Here is a 9,489-nt window from a genome sequence, read left to right as displayed (position 1 = left end):
AACACGATCAAAGATCCAAAATGATATCAAATACCAACCCATGTTTTGCATGTTTACCCCTCAATAAGACAAGCCACAGACCACAACCAAACACCCCGACGCACGTTTCGCCATCTGCTTTTTCAAGGAGTAATGGTCAGTGAGGAGTCTTGGGCTTAAATAGGAGGAACAGTATCATATGTTCCAATCAAAGTACCCTGTGTATCACAACCAGGTGTAGTATAAACAAGTCATATTAGTTTAACCCCTCAATGACCAGGCCATTTTGTGCATTTATGACCAAGGATTATTTTTTGTTTTTTCACGGTCGCATTCCAAGAGTCGTAACTTTTTTTTTACTCCGTCGACATAGCCGTATAAGGGCTTGTTTATTGCGGGACGAGTTGTATTTTGTAATTGTACCATTTTTAGATGCTTATAATATATTGATTAACTTTATTTTAGGAGAGAATTGAAAATAAGCAGCTATTCCAGCATTGATTTTCACGTTATAAATTTACGCCGTTTACTATGCAGCGTAAAGAACATGTTAACTTTATTCTATGGGTCGGCACGATTACGGGGATACTAAATATGTAAAGGTTTTATATGTTTTCCTACGTTTGCACAGTAAAAAGCCTTTTAGAAAAAAAATTACTTGTTTTTGCATCGCCGCATTCCAAGAGACGTAATTTTTTTTTTAAATTCCATCGACCTAGCCGTTCATAAAAGTTACGACTCTTGAAATGTGACCGTGATAAAACAAAAAATAATCCTTGGTCATTAACGCACAAAATGGCCTTGTTTTTTGCGGGACGAGTTGTATTTTTCAATAGCATCATTTTTGGGTGCATATAATATATTGATTAACTTTTATTAACTTTATTTTAGGAAAGAATTGAAAACGTCAATTCCGGCATTGTTTTTCACGGTACAAATTTACGCCGTTCACTATGCGGCATAAATAACACGTTACCTTTATTCGATGGGTCAGCACGATTATGGGGATACCAAATATCTAAAGGTTTTATGTTTTCCTACGTTTGCAGAACAAAAACCCTTACAAAAACAAGTCTCTTTTTTTTTTTAATCGCCACATTTCAAGAGCCGGAACTTTTTTTTTTTTTTTCTCCGTTGATGCAGCTATATGTGGGCTTGTTTTTTGCTGCACAAGGTGTAGTTTTCATTGGTAGTATTTTGAGTTACATGGGACTTATTGATTGATATTTTATTTCTTATGGTGGGAAGGGGAGAAAAAAAGGAATTTTGCCATTGTTTTTTGCAATATTTTTTAGACGCCGTTCACCCGGCGGTTTAATTAATGCGTTAACTTTATTGTTTAAGTCGTTTCGATCACGGTGATACCATATATGTCCACGGGTTCCTTTTTTTTTTTTTTTTTTTTTTACACTTTTACTAAATAGGGCTAATAGGCGGAGGCTGAAGGCAGACCTGGGGGCTTTTGTTAGGCCCCCGGGCTGCCATGGAAACCCGACTGCGCCCCGCGATTTCTTTGCGGGGGCGCCGATGGGATGACAGGGAGGGAGCTCCCTCTGTCAAACACATTAGATGTCGCTGTCGCTTTTGCTTCGATTCTGGCCGTTTTGGCAGGAGCCAGGCTGTGTATAACAGCCGTGCTTCTGCCGCTGATCGCGTGGGTACACTGGCAGTACCCACCCGATCAGAGCGACTGATATATGCGGGAACTAACAGCTGCTGGTGATGGATATATCTGTCGCTCGTCGTTAAGGTACCTTGTGAGCAGCTCACATGTGAAAACATGCAGCGCCGCCCTGATCACATCCCCTCGGAACAGCAGGGAGGCGGAGGACACCTATTAATGCACGCCCGCATCACCACACAGTGCCGTGGGTAGGGAGAAGAGGGGCGGCGCGCACACCGCATACAAGCGCTTGCGGCTATTTTAAGAAAGGGCACAATTGCCAGAATAATACATACCGTTGATCTTGTTAGCACAGCGCCACCATGATCTCGTCACCCCGGGACAGCGGGGAGGCGTGCACCAAATATCCATGCGTACCCACCTCTCCACGTTGCGCCGGGAGGAGTGGAGCAGGACGGTGTCTACATATTACAAAGATACATACGGCCATATTGAGGGGCAAGATTTACCCATAGTATACCCATAGTATACCTATTGAGCGCATAAATGTTGCTAAATACACATATATATATAAAGTGCAAAATTAGTGCAGATTTTAATATTGGATATATAAATAGCCACCATATCTGTAATTTATGCATGACACAATATGATTGGCCATAAATAGACCATAGACTAAATTTTAAGAAATCTATATCCAAAGTGCATATACAGTGAAGGAAATAAGTATTTGATCCCTTGCTGATTTTGTAAGTTTGTCCACTGTCAAAGACATGAACAGTCTAGAATTTTTAGGCTAGGTTAATTTTACCAGTGAGAGATAGATTATATAAAAAAAAAAAAAGAAAATCACATTGTCAAAATTATATATATTTATTTGCATTTTGCACAGAGAAATAAGTATTTGATCCCTTTTTGCAAACAAGACTTAATACTTGGTGGCAAAACCCTTGTTGGCAAGCACAGCAGTCAGACTTTTTTGTAGTTGATGATGAGGTTTGCACACATGTTAGATGGAATTTTGGCCCACTCCTCTTTGCAGATCATCTGTAAATCATTAAGATTTCGAGGCTGTCGCTTGGCAACTCGGATCTTCAGCTCCCTCCATAAGTTTTCGATGGGATTAAAGTCTGGAGACTGGCTAGGCCACTCCATGACCTTAATGTGCTTCTTTTTGAGCCACTCCTTTGTTGCCTTGGCTGTATGTTTCGGGTCATTGTCATGCTGGAAGCCCCAGCCACGAGCCATTTTTAATGTCCTGGTGGAGGGAAGGAGGTTGTCGCTCAGGATTTGATGGTACATGGCTCCATCCATTCTCCCATTGATGCGGTGAAGTAGTCCTGTGCCCTTAGCAGAGAAACACCCCCAAAACATATTTCCACCTCCATGCTTGACAGTGGGGATGGTGTTCTTTGGGTCATAGGCAGCATTTCTCTTCCTCCAAACACGGCGAGTTGAGTTAATGCCAAGAGCTCAATTTTAGTCTCATCTGACCACAGCACCTTCTCCCAATCACTCTCAGAATCATCCAGATGTTCATTTGCAAACTTCAGACGGGCCTGTACATGTGCCTTCTTGATCAGGGGGACCTTGCGGACACTTCAGGATTTTAATCCATTACGGCGTAATGTGTTACCAATGGTTTTCTTGGTGACTGTGGTCCCAGCTGCCTTGAGATCATTAACAAGTTCCCCCCGTGTAGTTTTCGGCTGAGCTCTCACCTTCCTCAGGATCAAGGATACCCCACGAGGTGAGATTTTGCATGGAGCCCCAGATCGATGTCGATTGACAGTCATTTTGTGTGTCTTCCATTTTCTTACTATTGCACCAACAGTTGTCTCCTTCTCACCCAGCGTCTTACTTATGGTTTTGTAGCCCATTCCAGCCTTGTGCAGGTCTATGATCTTGTCCCTGACATCCTTAGAAAGCTCTTTGGTCTTGCCCATGTTGTAGAGGTTAGAGTCAGACTGACTAATTGAGTCTGTGGACAGGAGTCTTTTATACAGGTGACCATTTAAGACAGCTGTCTTTAATGCAGGCACCAAGTTGATTTGGAGCGTGTAACTGGTCTGGAGGAGGCTGAACTCTTAATGGTTGGTAGGGGATCAAATACTTATTTCTCTGTGCACAATGCAAATAAATATATATAATTTTGGCAATGTGATTTTCTGTTTTTTTAAAAAATATAATCTATCTCTCACTGGTAAAATTAACCTAGCCTAAAAATTCTAGACTGTTCATGTCTTTGACAGTGGGCAAACTTACAAAATCAGCAAGGGATCAAATACTTATTTCCTTCACTGCATAGTTAGTATGTTTTTGCCCAAAAGAAAAAGAGCCCTTGAAAAAACTGACGTGAAAAATATATATGTACCTCCCAATACATCACATATAGCAATGTTACTGACCCAAAAATAGAAATACAATAGACCACATCACATGTTGAAACAATCCAAGGCCACAAATAACAATACAATAGACCACATAGACTAATCAACACACACATCTGCTGGAACCTATAGAGTATAGAGACATCCATTTCCAGTTCTGAATTGTATCCAGCGAAAGCCATCATATATCACGGAATCAACATCGCCAATGTTAAACCAACCTATAGCCAAAGATGAAAATGACAACCTCCTTTAGATGGATAATTACCACACGATTCACCCACAAGGATACTCTAGGATTACAAGCCTTTATCCCAAGCATAATCCTCACTGACATTAAAAATAATTGTACAGACATGACCTATATAGATACTGCAAGACCCAAATGAAAGAAATGATGCAAATGATTTTTTTTCGTTTAGTCCAAAAGGAGAACTGGTTTTTAATTTGTTAATCCACTTACATTCAATACATTCCAATTTTCGAAAAGTGTTGCCATCATGAGATCCAATGATGATCTTGTCTATGCCACAAACTCCTAGGTCTTGCCATCTATTCTTGTGTTGTTCTCGGAAATGCCTAGGGATAGGTTTTAGTTTGTCAATCTTCTCCCAATCATTACATTCAATTGTACCTGCTTTCTTGATGTCCCTCACGTGTTCTTGAATACGTATTCTCATCTCCCTTGTGGTCATCCCCACATAGAAGAGACCACAAGGGCAAGTCGCCATATACACCACACCTGTGGTACTACAGTTGATAACGTGTATAATTTTAAAGAACTTCTGATTGTGAGAATCAGAAAATGTATTTGTTTTTATAATCAATTGACAAATAGAACAATGGCCACGAGAATGAGCCCCAATCCGGTCCCTTCGAGCCAAAGAGATAGGTATCTGATTTCGAAGCGCTATAATGTCTACGAATCAGATAGTCTCTCAATGTTTTGCTTCTTTTAGCTGTCCGTTGTGGTCTCAAAGGTAAATATTTTTTTAGATCAGGATCCGATACAAAATTGGCCAAAGACGAGCCACAATCTCCCTCATTTCTGTCCACTGCGTATTATACCTGGTGATCAACCTTACCACAGGATCTAGGTGTTTTCGTTTATGTTGCGTCAGAAGATTATTCCGGTCCGTTGTTTTATGCTCTTTGGTACCCTTTTTCAATATCTCGTTTATGGTAGCCTCGCTGTAAAAAACTATTTTTCAATTGATATGCCTCATTTTCAAAATTTGATTTGGAATCACAGACCCATCTTACTCTCAAGAATTCGTCTGTAGGAATGGCACGTATGGTATGTCTAGGATGAAAAGATGATGCATGTAACAGAGCATTTACCGATGTTTCTTTACGGAGGATGGTGGTATTGAGCCTACCTGTATTGTTGGCCGTGATTTTGAGGTCTAGGAATTCCATCACCTCTTGGCTAATAAACATAGGTGAGTTTGATGTTCGGTTGGTTACTTTTCAGAATAGTCAAAAACCGATCTAATTCAGACCGCGTCCCCTGCCAAATGAAAAGTATGTCCTCAATAAAACGCATCCATGTAACAACACATCCAGAGACCATGTCCATTGCCTCCTGTACACAATCCTGCTCCCAGAAACCCAGAAATAGGTTCGCGTATGAAGGGGCACAAGTTGCCCCCATGGCTGTACCACGTTGTTGTAAATGTCTATCCCTAAACATAAAATAATTATGTTCAAGGATAAAGCACATAAGCATGATGAGAAACTCTATCAATTCAGAGTCATGTTTTTGTATGCGCAAAAAATGTGAAAGGGCACATAGCCCAGTTCGTGATCAATACATGTATAGAGAGATTCGACATCACAGGTTACTAAATACATATCCTGTTCTATTGTTACTCCATCCAGACGATTTAAAACGTCAGTGGAGTCCCTAATGTATGATTGTAAATTTTCCACACATGGATGTAAATAGTAATCCAAAAAACGGCACACAGGTTTACAAAGACTCCCACAGCCTGACACTATTGGGCGACCGGGGGGGTCTTTTCTGATCTTTATGGACTTTGGGTAACAAGTATAGCGTTGAAGTGATGGGGTATTTAACAACCAATCCTTCAAAAACTTTTTTAGAAATTATGTTTTCACAGGCCTCAAAAAGCAATTTGTCAAGTTGACCCTTAAATATTTCAGTTGGATCGGATTTCAAACGTCTATAGCAATTGCCGTCATGCAATTGCCTGTACGCGTCAGACTCCTACATATCAACTGGCCATACCACTACATTTCCACCCTTATGTGTGGGTTTAAAGATCACATTTTTCATATTCTTAAGCTCATTCAAAGCTCTCCACTGTGCCTGCGAAAGATTATCATAGCCCCTATCCTGAGGCAGCATGCGTAACTCGTCAACCACCATTCTTACAAACATTTCCACTGACCGATTTAATTATAAGGGTGGAAATGTAGTGGATTTGGGACGTATATGTTTAGGAAATCCATCCTCGCTCACCTCCTGTTCCTCTAGCAGAGATTCTAGTGCCCGGAACGCTTGCAATTTTTCTTGGGCTTTAGTTCGCCACTTCCGGGCACTAGAATCTCTGCTAGAGGAACAGGAGGTGAGCGAGGATGGATTTCCTAAATATATACATCCCAAATACACTACATTTCCACCCTTATAATTAAATCGGTCAGTGGAAATGTTTGTAAGGAATGTGGCTGACTAGCACAAAACTTTATAACGCATCCTTGCCCTATCCGAAAATATTATTGAGTGAAATGTATCTTATATTGAAGGTTACGCTGTAACTAATAAATTCTCATTGGTATCCACCCAGTTAAATATATGTAATACATTATCCAAGGGATAACCACGAAGATTTATCTACCATTGAACAGTGAATCGTGTGTGCGTGTGTGTCTATATATCTAATTACTCACCTTTTAAAAATGGAAACCTTCTACCTGCTTGGTTGGATGATGAAGGGGGGCTTTTAACCCCTCCATGTTTTTCCTGTACCTTAGAGGCCGAGCCATCTTAGAGGGGAAGTTGTGGAGATACAGATTTATTCAGAACCTAAATCACTCATGTGAAAAAGTAACTGCCCCCCAAAAAACATAGTTGGATGTGCTACCCTTGGCAGTATCAAATGCAATTAAATGTTTGCGATAACATGCGATGAGTCTCTTACATCGCTGTAAAGGAATTTTGGCCCACTCTGCTTTATAAAATTGTTTTAATTCGGCTACAATGGTCTTAAGCATTAACTGCTCGTTTAAGGTCTTGCCACGGCATCTCAATGGTCAGGACTCTGACTCGGCTACTCCAAAATCTTTACTGTTGTACCTTTTGAGCGATTTAGTCGTGCCCTTGCTTATGTGCTTCGTATCATTGTACTACTGCGCTTGGACTTTTAGGTCACGAACTGACGGCGGACGTCCTCCAAGATTTTCTGATCGTCCAATTCATGGTTCCAACCATTATGACAAGTCATCCAGGTCCTGCAAAAGCCCAAGGCAATTGCACTAGCACCACCATGTTCGACTGTTGGTATGATCTTATGGTGGAATGCGGTGTTCGCTTGACCCATGTCTTCCCAAAAAAGTTTCACCTTTGACTGATCAGTCCACAGAATATTAGCTGAAAAGTCATGGGGTTCATCTAGATGTTTTTTTTTTTTTTGGCAATGCATGTTTTTTGATCAGATGTGGTTTGCACCGCAACTCTCCCACTGATACTATTTTTGCATGGTCTTTCTTATTGTGGAATCGCGTATATTGACCTTAACTGAGACAAGTGAAGCCTGCAATTCTTTTAGATGTTCGTCTGGGTTCTTTTTTTGACTTCCTGGATGAGACTCCGAGCTTTAGCAATGAATTTGTAACCCTTTCCAGACTGCTAAATTTCAGTGACTGTTTCGCATATCTATATGAATATCTTTAGCACATGGCAGCGTGCTTCTTTTTGAGACTTTCAAGTCTGCTTCACGTTGCCAGACAGGTTCTATTTAAAGTGTAACTAAACTTTCAACAAACTTCTGACATGTCAATCCTGGGTTTTACTAGTGAAATTGAACCTAATTGTGAATAGAATTTGTTAACTGGTTGATTTAGTATCTTAGAGTGCAATTTCATTTTCATGTAGGGCTGAACAGCATTTTCCCTCAATAAATGAAAACCTAATTTAAAAACAGCATTTTGTTATCTTTGTCTAATATTAAAAGTAGCTTGATGGTCTGAAACATGCAAGTGTGACAAATATGCAAAAAAAACATTTCATAGCACTGTATCTAGCAAAACATCGTTAGACTTGGACCGCCATTACACTCTTCTGGGAGATATTACCCTACTTCAAGTATTTGAGTGGACTCATTGTCACCAGTGTCTCCAGTTTTACAGTGTGATGTGGTGACCCCCTATACTGCCATGTCAGGTACCAGAGGAGAATACTCCTGACAGGGACCTTATGTAACTCACTCTGCTTGCTCCTTTGTGTGATGCATGCCGGCCGCCAAGTATCCATTGGCTACATTGCGCTACTGCTGTATAAATCTCCACAGGTTTTCACCAAATTCTATTGGTGGTAATGGCACTTCTTCGTTCCATGGGGGTTTCAGTAGTCCCCACCTGGACTTCATCTTGATGAAGTCTCCGTTCAGGGGGCACAACCTGGCCAGTCTATCGATCACTCTGGATACGCTGGGTAGATTCAGGTGGATTGTCAACCACTCCAAGTTTTGCCTGACTCCTTGTCAGAAGATTTACATTTTTAGACACCTGATCATCTCGGGAGTTGTCCTCCCTCAAACATGCAGTCTGCATGGGAAGTCCCAACCTCTCCGCTTTTGCATTAAGGTTCTGGCCACTGCGGTGGCTTCCATCAAGGCAATTATGTTTGCCCAGGTTCATACTCCGCTGACTCAAAGGGCCATCCTTTCTCCTGATGGTGGTGTATATGTACTGTAGGTTTTTCCACTCTGAAAAGAGCACCTTGAAAAGAAGAGCTAGGCAGGCTATACACAAAGATTCCCAGGCCTTGCTATTAGGCTGCCTATACACGTTAGATTAATAAAAATCTTTTGTGTATGTGGGCAACCGATCTGTCCCCCCAAAAGCAGATGTCTAGGGAAACTGGGATTGGGCATGAGCTGCTGTCAGATTAAGGTTATGTTTACATCATGTTTGGGGTGTATGGATATGGTATGTGCCTGGAAATATTTTAGGTGCATGTGCTGAACGTGTATGTGCTAAGCCTTAACCAGTAATGCTATGTGAAGAGAGCCTAAGGAGATAGGTACACTTGAACCCTGTTTAGGCTTCATTCACATCTGCGTTGGGGTCCCGTTCTGACGTTCTGTCTGAGGTTTCCGTCAGAACGGGACCCTGAGCAGACACAAACTGACACAGACGGAAACCAGAGGTTTCCGTTTCCATCACCATTGATTTCAATGGTGACGGATCCGGTGCCCATGGTTTCCGTTTGCGTCAGTTGTGCAGCGGACCCGTAGATTTGCCGGAAGCAAT

The 9,489-nt window shown here is 41.3% G+C and overlaps 1 protein-coding gene across 2 annotated transcripts in view; it reads left to right on the top strand.

Annotated features, from left to right (window-relative positions):
- Positions 1-9,489, top strand: part of LARP1B (La ribonucleoprotein 1B) — a 102,364-nt gene that overhangs the window by 16,851 nt on the left and 76,024 nt on the right. The window lies entirely within an intron of this gene.

The sequence above is a fragment of the Rhinoderma darwinii genome, chromosome 1, assembly GCF_050947455.1.
Source record: "Rhinoderma darwinii isolate aRhiDar2 chromosome 1, aRhiDar2.hap1, whole genome shotgun sequence".
NCBI classification, from domain to species: domain Eukaryota; kingdom Metazoa; phylum Chordata; class Amphibia; order Anura; family Rhinodermatidae; genus Rhinoderma; species Rhinoderma darwinii.
Note: the sequence above shows the minus strand (reverse complement) of the source record. Positions and strands in the feature narration are given on the sequence as shown.